This window comes from Ipomoea nil, unplaced genomic scaffold (genome assembly GCF_001879475.1).
Source record: "Ipomoea nil cultivar Tokyo-kokei standard unplaced genomic scaffold, Asagao_1.1 scaffold2036, whole genome shotgun sequence".
Lineage (NCBI taxonomy): Eukaryota > Viridiplantae > Streptophyta > Magnoliopsida > Solanales > Convolvulaceae > Ipomoea > Ipomoea nil.
Genome location: NW_017618464.1, coordinates 1,169,186 through 1,180,730, shown reverse-complemented (window position 1 = coordinate 1,180,730; position 11,545 = coordinate 1,169,186). Strand labels below are relative to the sequence as shown.

General features: G+C 33.7%; 1 long non-coding RNA gene across 1 annotated transcript; it reads right to left on the bottom strand.

Moving 5' to 3' along the window:
• Positions 1 to 3,968: 3,968 nt before the first annotated feature.
• Positions 3,969 to 8,252, bottom strand: LOC109147910. Its single transcript, XR_002048727.1, has 3 exons — positions 8,243 to 8,252; positions 4,391 to 4,512; positions 3,969 to 4,267 (listed from the first exon to the last, which is right to left on the bottom strand). It is a non-coding gene; the product is annotated as an uncharacterized LOC109147910 (long non-coding RNA).
• Positions 8,253 to 11,545: the final 3,293 nt, after the last annotated feature.

The window sequence follows — 11,545 nt, the reverse complement described above, 5'->3', positions numbered from 1 at the left end:
TTTGATTTTCGAAAAAAGTCTTACGGTTGTTATACTCTGGACCATGGTCCGAAAACGGCGTCATTTCTTTATGTAAAGAAACGACAATCGTTACATTTTAGTAAATCCCGTATTTTTATATGTTCAGAAACTACATTGTATCTAAAATGAAACTGTCTCGCATATTGTGCTTATATTATCAAATTAAACTATAATTGAATTGAAATGATATGTTGGTCCCGATAGAATGAAATGAGAGTCTAGAGAGGGGGGGGGGGGGGGGGGGGGGGTGAATAGACTCTTTTCGTGAAAAGCCCTAATCGTCACCTTTCGGTGTCTTGGCGCAGCGGATAAGAAAGATTCGTTTTAATACTTTGCACGAGTTTGCTTAATTAGACAAACTTTCGGTAACGATGATTAATGGAATGATGTGAATGCAGAAAAGAAAAGCGTAAGTAAAGAGATAGAAGGGACACGAGATTTTATAGTGGTTCGGCCAATGTTGCCTACTCCACTCTTCTTCCACAACTGTTGGAAGGATTGCACTATCACTCTTAGTATAATTACACAAAGACTTCCTTGATCACTAAGCCGTACAGCCTTCGTAGGTTTTTCAACTCCTCGAGTTTACTCCGCCTCTATCAACTTCTTCTCCTGAGTTGAGGTTGGTAGAAAATGATTTCTTGAATTCTCCAACTATGAGGTCTTGACTCTGAGATATGATTGCTTCAAACAGATGGCAAGACTTCCTTTGAGGTGTAAGAAAATGATCAATAGTCTTCTTCAAGTAACTTAGCACCTCAAAACTGGTTCACAAAAGCTTTTTGTAAATTGTAGGCGTTTCAAGTGCTTTTGTAAGTGAGTAAGTCGAGTGAGAATGAACCAGCACCTTCTTAGTTGATGAAGGTGGGTTTATATAGGTGATGAAAATTCATCCGTTGGAGGGAGATGAAATTTTCGAACCTTTTAACCATTGGACAAGGACCGGGGAGCTTCATGCATTAAATGCTCCATTAATGAGGTTGTACCATGTAGCCGTTGGAGGTATGGAAAGCATTAGATTTTGTCCTATAGCTTCAGAGGATGGTACATCTTCATTTAATGCTTCTTGAAAAGAGTGTCCCTTAAGGTGAAGTCCTTATTGTCCTAGGATGTTGTCAAAACGGATAGCTAGAACATTCTTCTCGTTGTTGAAGAGAAGTAATGTTTGATACAGATCGTCTTCATAAAGAACTGTCTTTTCGTGTTTGTTGACAACTCCTTCTTGACTCTCGTTGATGTTCTTCATGTCTCGTGTCTTCTTTCGCCTTGGGGACCCTAACATCTAATCATAACTCATTTTCGTGTGTTTGTCTAGCTTAACACGAATTACATAGGAGTTATGGCAACTCTCGTCTAGGATGAAAGCAGCGATTAAAAAAGCTAAAGGTTAGGGGTCTATTTTTCTACATTACATTGGTATCATCAAAATCCTAATACAATGTTCCTAACATGATACTTTAGTTATGTTGAAATGAAACTGCAGTGTGTATAAAATAAAATTGAATAACATGTCTCACATATTGAGTGAATATTGTCAAATAGAATTGTAGTTGAATAAAATGATACTTTAGTTTTGCTGAAATGAAACTACAGTATGTATAAAAAGAAACTGAATAACATGTCTCACTTATTAGTTAGTGTATATTGTCAAATGAAACTGTAGTTGTGTTGTAATAAAACTACAGTGTATATAAAATAAAACTGAATAACAGTTTCACATATTTGAGAGTATATTATCCAATGAAATCGTAGTTGAATAATTATAATTTAATGGTGTTATGATAAGACTATAGTGTGTATAAAACGAAATTCAATAACATGTTTCACTGTAATAAGACTATTGTATGTATAATGTCGAATAAAACTGTAGTTGAAACAAAATAGAACTGTAGTTATGTTGAAATGAAACTACAGTGTATATAAAATGAAACTGAACATGTTATACAAGTAGAGCTAATTACGCGAAACGGGTGCCGTTTCTTTTCATTAAAAGAAACACCACCGTTTTGGACTATGGTCCACAGTAAAATTTGTCCACTACTTAATAGTGCTTTGAGTGAAACTAGCCTTATAACTCTAACTTGTAAAGAACCACAAAGAGATAAACTAGTCTTGGTTGTTCATAGCTAACAGACGGGTGATGAATGTCTAAAACTAATGTTTTTTCCTTGCACACACTACAAGAAAAATGCACATAGACAACAGTTATTAACCGTTGTCGTAGGGGTATACTTTCTGTTGTTGAAGCCGGTGTTGTTGTAGGTCATGCGCATAGACAACGGTTTTTTAACCGTTGTCTTTTCTACCAACGACAACGGTTTTTTAACCGTTGTCTATTAAGTGTTGTTGAAGCCGGTGTTGTTGTAGGTCCTGCGCATAGACAACGGTTATTAACCGTTGTCTTTTCTACCAACGACAACGGTTTTTTAACCGTTGTCTATTTAGTGTTGTTGAACCGTTGTTGTTAAAAGTCACGCAATAGACAACGGTTATTAACCGTTGTGTTTTCTACCAACGACAACGGTTTTTTAACCGTTGTCTATTAAGTGTTGTTGAAACCGGTGTTGTTAAAAGTCACGCAATAGACAACGGTTATTAACCGTTGTCTTTTCTACCAACGACAACGGTTTTTTAACTGTTGTCTATTAAGTGTTGTTGAAACCGGTGTTGTTAAAAGTCACGCAATAGACAACGGTTTTTTAACCGTTGTCTATTAAGCGTTGTTGAAACCAGTGTTGTTAAAAGTCACGTACATAGACAACGGTTTTTAACTGTTGTCTTTTCTTTAAAAGACAACAGTTATAAACCGTTGTCTATTGGGTGTTGTTGAAACACCCATAAACTGTTGTCTTTTGTAGAAAAGTCAACGGTTTCTAACTGTTGCCTATTGTAAAATATACAACGGTTTTTAACCATTTTCACCTGCTTAAATTATAATCGTATAAAAAAAACAATTTATCCATTCACCATATGTTGCAAAGTGTAGTTACATAATTGTGCACAAGCTAATAAGGTTCAAAATAACAAGTCAAAAGACAACACATGACCAATTCTAATTATCATCCAAGTCATAATACTACTACAACAATTCCCCGAACCAATTCAAGTCCAGATGATCACAACGTTCGAATGACCAAATCATACCTACTCTATATGCCTTGATAGAATATCGGCCCATTCAGATCGCACCAGATCAATAACCTCTTTGTCATAATCAACTTGTTGAAACTACATGTAAAAAGTAAGAAAATAAATTAGTGTAGATATAAATAATTTGCAATGAAATGAAAACATTTAAATGGTAGATAAATTTTAAATGACTTTCACAATTTTACATAATGTTTAACAAACCTTTATAAATTTTAATCTGACATTTAGAGACATGTTTTAATGTTCAACTATTACAAATATCATTATCCCACAACCATTTTACCATTTTATTTATAAAAATTCTAATCAAATTCTTTTTAAAACTTTTAAAATGGTTAAAAGTTTATAAAAATCCGGATTGAGTTCACCCCTCTTTGATTGAGTACTATGAGTAGGACTATGAATCCCAACAAGGGACAAACAACAAAATAATCCAAATTTGTTGGGATCCTCAACGTATTCGTCATAAGCAGCATTTACCATATCTATAGGGTTTTCATAAAAAAGCATCTGCTCCTCTCCCCTAATTTGACCTCCCTCATTTATTCAGTTGTTAAACGTGGCCTTCTCCCCGTGCCATATCCATGACACATACGTTAATTCCATTGTGCAGTTGAACTAGGAATAAAAAGATGCTGAAGTACCATCAATCTCCATTCTCATTCTGGAAGAGTTAGTTCTGTGTTACCATTTTTTTTTCACAATTCTAAAAGCTTAAACTTGAAGCTAAAAGCTTCTTAACAAGGAAAATTTCGCATTTCATAAAACAAAAGAAAAGCAAAACCATAAAAAAAAATTAATCACAAAGAAGCTCAAGTAATTTAGAATTTCACTAAGACCAGTAACAATCTTCTTATTTCTTAAGTGCTCAGGATCTTCTGGGAGTTAAAAAGCCCAGGCAGACGAGTTTGTAAATTTGCACGACTCTTAAAGCATTGATGAACTAAACATAAAGCTAAAAACACATTAACAAGAACAGATCAACATTTCATAGAACAAAAGAAGGCCATGACTGTAAAAATAATTAACCAGAAAGAAGCTTACCTATACTTTTGAGATTCTTTTCACGTTTTGCCATACTGTTTAGGTTCTTGTCCTATTAAGTAATGATAAATTGGTGAAATGTTATCAAACATGGATAGAATTTAATAAATTTTTAAAACAATCATCATAATAATTAAAGAAAGAATTCTAGGCCCCCTTTAGAATTTCACCATACCTTTATAATTGGCTCACCAACCTCACCATAACGAAGAAGGCGTTGCTCATGCCACCCTTGCATAGCACGGGCAGCAGCATCTCTTCGTGTTCTGCCTGATCCAGAAGCTTGATGGCCATTTCCTTGAATATTTGCTAAAGAAGGTAAATTTGCAGATCAATTGTTTAGAAGGTTTATGCAGATAAAGGGTGGGGGCATAAAAGAACTTATTTCAAGCAAAATTATTAAAATGTCAACAAAGTGAAGCTGGTCATTACTAAAGGCATAAATAAATAATACAGTGCATACATTCTCATTCACTCATTCCAAAGTTTAATGGATTATTTTTCTCATCTAAATTAATTTTTGCAATATATCTCTCGTTTCCAACATCCATAAACAAGTTTATAGTGGTGAAACGCAGTAATTTTTTGCTCTTATTGAACATCTCAAAGTAGAGAAGTTTTCCTCATGATACAGGGGGAAAACTCAAATTAGTGAAAAAACTTTGAACATAGCATATCCATAGCTCTCTCTAGCCAACAATTGATGAAATTGTCCAAATACAGTGCTAACAAATGTCACTTCAACCATATGTTGTGGTGGACCAAGTTTGTTTGCCCACAAACGTTGTGTGTTCTTCAATAACAGTAACACAACACAATAGAATTTGTAAATCACTTCAACCACTTGCCTTGCATTTTGGTTTAATCTTAGTTGGTCTTCCACTCTTCCTATTAAATATTAATGGCTAGCTTGTGTTTCCATTTAATTTTGTGGGGTCACCTGCCGCATATAAACTATTAGTATTATGTTATGTTTCTAAGACTTCAAGTCTTTTAACATTCTGCTTATAATCCCTAATCCTAAAAATCCTCCCTAATCTGTGAACATTCTGCTTATGATTCTAAGCCCTGAATTAATTTCACTCTGCCTAAACCCTAAAAATCTTCCCCATTCACAAACCCTAAAAATTCAAACCCCAATTCCCCAACCCTTCAATCCAAAAGTGTTTAGCATAAACACACACATTGATACAATTAGATAATATTTGGATGAATTTGACAGCTTATTACATTACAAGAGAAAAGCCAACCTGAAATTTTATATTTGGATGAATTTGACGACGGCGGTTGGAAGCAGCGACGTACGGTACTACCGGCGGCGGTCGGAGGCGGAGATGTACGACACTGTCGGCGATGGAGGCGGCGACGTACGTTACTCTCGGCGATAGAGGTGGCGACGTACGACACTCACGACGGCGGCGGTCGGAGGCGGAGAAGTACGGCACTCTCTACGGCGGAGAAACGACTTCTGCTCTCTGTTTTGCGCTGAAAAGACGACCTCCTATAGTTTTGTGAGGAATTAGCTAGTTTTTGCCGTGTTTTGGCAACAAATTTTGTTTTGAGAGGGAATTATTTACAAAGATAGAAATTTTTTTATTTAAGGGGGAGGGAGATTTTTTGCATATATATATTTTTTGGAATGCATATGGTGAAATTTTGCGTGGGATATATATACATTAATTATTACCTAAGGAAAATAGAAATTTATGCATAGTGCATATATAAATTACGCGGAATTTATAAAACTAATCAAATGTTAATGTTAATAATAATAAGAAGAATTTTAAAGTCAAAATTATAAATTAGGTATTAGGGCAATAATTAATCTATATATATATATATATATATATATATATATATATATATGTATATATATATATATATATATATATATATATATATATATATATATATATATATATATATATATATATATTAAAACAAATCCATTCCGTGCATCGCACGGGTGCAAATACTAGTTATTTACAAAGATGAATTTTTTTTATTTAAGGGGGAGGAAGATTTTTTGCAACTTGTGTAAATTTTGAAAGAGGGAAATTATGCTAGCGCTACTAATACAAAGATCCAAATACAAAGATCACGATCCAATAAATGGGCTACAGCTAATTATGATAGCGCTACTAATAGGAATCAAACCCCAAGTGACTAGGTTGAGGCCGGGTATAGACTAGAGACCACTAGACTAGGGTGTCTGTAGGCCGGGTATATTCATGGTTTTATAGGGACCAGGTCCACCATAAATCGGACGATATAGATATAGAACAGGGTAATAAAATATTAGCTTTATTACCCGGGTCGCTAGACCCAAAATAGTATCGGGTATATAGATACAGAACGCGAGATTCATAGATTTTTATACTGTAGATTCATAAATCCTATATTGTAGATTTATAAAATCTTTGGTGAATAATTTTATATTTAAATATGAACGAAAATAGAACTATTAAATTAACTTTTGAATTGTATTATTTCTTTGTTAAATTTTTATGCACTATATTTGGACAAAAAAATTTAATTACATTTTTATTTTTGTTCTAGATTTTCTAAACATCTATTTTCATCTCGTAACAAAACAATGAAGGTCCAAATTATAGGTAAAAGATAAGGTGTAACACTTTAATAAAAAAGAGTTGGTATGGCTTGGTAGGTTTAGCTTTATTTGTTATGTTAGAAGTCACGAGTTCTATCCTTCCTAGTGGCATCTTTAACCTATATTTTATACAATCATTGTCTTGGTTCTCAGAGACAACACAGAACCAAACTCGTTATATATTGGATGTTGCGCTTAAGTACATACGTGTTGGTGTGACTTGGTGGGTTTAGCTTAGTTTGTGATGTTAGAAATCTTGAGTTTTATTTTTCTTAGAGGCATTTTTAACCTATTTTATAAAATTATTGTCTTGGTTTTCACAGACAACACAGAAACAACCCAGTTATATACCAGATCCTGCACTTTGGTACATAAAAGTTTGTGTTGCTTAGTTGGTTAAACTTTAATTGTTACGTTTGAGGTCATAGGTTCAACTCTTGTTGTTAACATCATTGTTTATATTTTATACAACTGTTGTCTTTTATAAAATAATGATGCGCAAAGACAACGGTTTTTTATAACTGTTGTCTTTGTAGTGTTGCGTATTCAAATACGCTTAAAGATAACATACCAAAGACAACGGTTAAATAAAACCATTGTCTTAAACAAATAAAGAACGCGCAACGACAACGGTTATATAAAACCGTTGTCGTTGTAGTGTTGTGTATTCAACTGCTATTAAAGACAACACATAAATGACAACGGTTAAATAAAACCGTTGTCTTTTATAAAATAATAATGCACAAAGACAACGGTTTTAAAAAACCGTTGTCTTTGTAGTGTTGTGTATTCTAGTGCGCTTAAAGACAACACACCAATGACAACGGTTAAATAAAACCGTTGTCTTTTTTAAAAAAAGAGCGCACAAAGACAACGGTTTTAAACAACCGTTGTCTTTCTAGTGTTGTGTATTCTAGTGCGCTTAAAGACAACAAACTAACGACAACGGTTAAAAAAACCGTTGTCTTTTAAAAAAAAAACGCACATAGACAACGGTTTTAAAAAATCGTTGTCGTTGTGGTGTTGTCTTATCACAAAATGCACAAAGACAACACACTTATAACAACGGTTAAGTAAAAACCGTTGTCTTTGACAAAAGTGTTGCATCAAAGACAACGGTTTTGGACCAAACTGTTGTCTTTTATACAAAAGACAACACTTTTCTTAAAATCTGTTGTCTTTCTAGTGTTGTCTATGTGCATTTTTCTTGTAGTGACATTTTGGTATTTTTACTTGTTAATCATTATATTATTGAGCCAATTTGGTAACTTATGGAATGATTGTTTGTGCTTAGGTGACTTGACAAGAAAATGGTGTTTTGAGCCAAACATTGAGTTATTTGATCAAGATTTCAAGTCATCATAGCATGATGATATTTTTGTGAGGCAAAATGAAGAAAAGAAGATTGAACAACACTCTTCCATGTGCCAAATATTTGTGCCTTAGTGGTCTTGATGATATAGGCAATTCAAAGCAAAGGCAAAGCAAAAGATAGTAAGGTGGCATATCTCGCCCAGATTGGCGCAGTCTCCGTATTTTGACCATATCTCGGTCTAGGAGTGTCCAAATCAAGTGATTTTTATATCATTGGAAAGCTAACTTCAAGGGATACAACTTTGATGAAGACCAGAAAGGCTAATTCAAACGTTTCGAGGGTGAAAATATGCCTAGAAGATGGACTCAGTGCACAAGCAGTGCACACTGCCTGTGGCCACGGGTGTGGCCACGGCCGTGGCCACACCCGTGGCCACTGGGCAGTGTGCCCTGCATTTCTGGCCACGGGTGAAGCCACACCCGTGGCCAGCCTCTGCAACTCAAACCAGACCCGTTTTTACCCTTTAAATTGGATTTTTTCACCCCAAAAACATACTTTTCATTTCTCTTTCACTCCATAGCTAGGGTTAACTTTAGAATAGCTTAGATAGGTGTAGATTGGTTGTTTCTTTCCATTTCCAAGCTCAAGAACATTGCAAATCTTAGATTCCAAGGCTTCAATAGAGAAGTGTTCTTTTTATCTCTTCTCTTTACTTTTCATCTATGCTTTCAATTACTCTTTCAATATTGTGTTTCTATTGTTATATTATGAGTAGCTAAGTGTTTTGGGACTAGGATTTAGTTTGATTTCTTGCTATTGATGCCTATTTGAGTTGTATTGCATAAAGGGGATTATTTGGGTGATCTAGGGTTGTTGTGTGAAATGGGTTTGTTGAGAAATTTGTGTATGATTGTTGGATCCCAATTATATGCTTGATTTGGAGTGTGTTTGTTGCTACGAGAATAGAGCTTGTACACTAGCCACACATTCACACACTTAATGCCCAATACGAGAGTATTTCGGGTGTTAAGGAGAATTTTTGCCTTGTGTTCTTGTTTGGGCATCCTTGGGTTGAATTACCACGAGAGTGGAGTTTAATATGAGGTTGCAAGTCCAAATAGCTACGAGAGTGGTATTTGGACACTTTTGTGCATCTCACTTACCCTATGCCTTGTTTAATTCCCTAATCTTAGTGTAATATTTGGCATCTTCGCTTGAATCAACCAAATCCTGGTCCTCTGTTTTGCTTGTCTTATTTGTTATTAGCCTAATCATATCAAACCAACTCCTTACCAATAGGTCTAGCTTCTAAAAGAATAGTTCTAGCTTGTGTTTAGCTTCACTTTGCATCAATTCCTAACATTACAAGAGTCATCTCCAGTGGAACGATATCTAAACTCTATACTGTAATTTGATACTTGATGGATGTGTGAAAAATGTCCTCATCAACGGGAAAACTCAACCTAGGTTGTCCATAACTGACCGACAGGAACACTCACAGTCACTACCCAATTAAAAATATGCTATGGGCGGAATTCGTCTTGTTATCCTAGCCCGCAAATAACCAACCTATGTTGCTATAGTTGACTAATTCAAATCAATAATACCAATAGACAGCTTCAACTAATTAAGACTTCAACTTAAAACTCTGTGATTACTAAGTCAGCTTTTCAATAAGTTTGTCTAGTGAATTATAACTCTATCAAGTTATGTTTCGGGTTCGAATCCCCTAGGCTACACCCGGCTTACTCTAAGGTTTTCCATCAAATTAAAAAAAAAAAAAGTTATATTACACTTCCCTAATCTTTGCTATCTTCACATCATTTTCATAGGCTCACCTTTGGATTTTACTACCTTTCTTGCTTTTTTAAAAAAAAAAAAAATAATAATAATAATAAATTAAGATAAAGATGTGAAGCATAAATTTTGTGAAAAAAACAAATTCACGTCCATTTCCAAGAAAAAAGAGAGTCAATAATCAGATTCATAAAGATGCCTCTATGAAGTAAAACCATCAACAAAAGTTTCGGAGATAACAATGTTGATCGTTGATTATTTTAAAGGCATGCATGGGAAGTTTTGCATTTGTCTTTTTCAATTTTTTAAATTTCAAGATTTTAAAAATAGATATAAAGTTCAATGTGATTTGAGCATTTAGCTTAAACATTTTTATCATTCAATGATAGAAAGTTCGACCCCACTAGCATTAACAATTAACACTTTTCCATAATTTGTATAGATGTAATTAGTTATAATCTATTTATAATTTTATTCTTTTTTTTAACTCTGAGTTGTTAAATTAACACAATTTTTTGAGTACAAAGAGTAGTTACTTTCTCAACCTATTGAAATACAAAGAGTCAATATCGCTCCCACTGGGATTCAAACCCATGATCTCCCATTTGAAAGAATCACTTCATGCTAGCTATTAGATCACAAGGTCATTGGCAATTAACACAATTAAATAAATAAATAAATAAATAAATAAATAAATAAATAAATAAATAAATATATATATATATATATATATATATATATATATATATATATATATATATATATATATATATATATATATATATATATATATATATATATATATATATATCCATGTGTGTGTGAATAGCTTCCCGTGCGGTTGGACGCACATTAAGCATTAAGCTGACGCACTTTAAGTACACAACACACGCACATTAAGCACACAAACAAAACACCTTAAGAACACAAATCACGCACCTTAAAAACACCAACCACGCACATTAAGCACATAACAAAGCACCTTAAGAACACAAATTAAATCACGCACTTAAGATTTTAAAAATGGTTCACTTTAAGTTTCACATAAGTGAAGCAACTTAAGTATACAAATCACGCACCTTAAGATAAAAACAACGCACATTAAGAAGGAAACTCACGCACCTAAGTTTCAACAACTACTCACATTAATCATAAACTCATGCACCTTAAGCACAAAACTCACGCACCTTAAGTACAAAACCCAAGCACCATAAGCATAAAACTCACGCACCTTAAATTTCAACAATTACTACCATTAAGTACACAATCCCACGCACCTTAAGTACAAATCTCACGCACCTTAAGCACAGACTCATGCACCTTAAATACAAAACTCACGCATTATGTACAAACAATAAGCATTATATATATATATATATATATATATATATATATATATATATATATATATATAATGCTTATTGTTTGTACAATTTTAAATTTTTTTCAATTTTACATTTATTGGTTATTTCTATTATTCTTTTCTTTTTATATTTTTATATTCTTTCTTATTAGACATTTATTCGAATACTAGTTTTTTACGCGCATTGCGCGATTGGGATAATACCCAATGTTTTTTTTTTAAATAAGTATTTTACAGTATATCA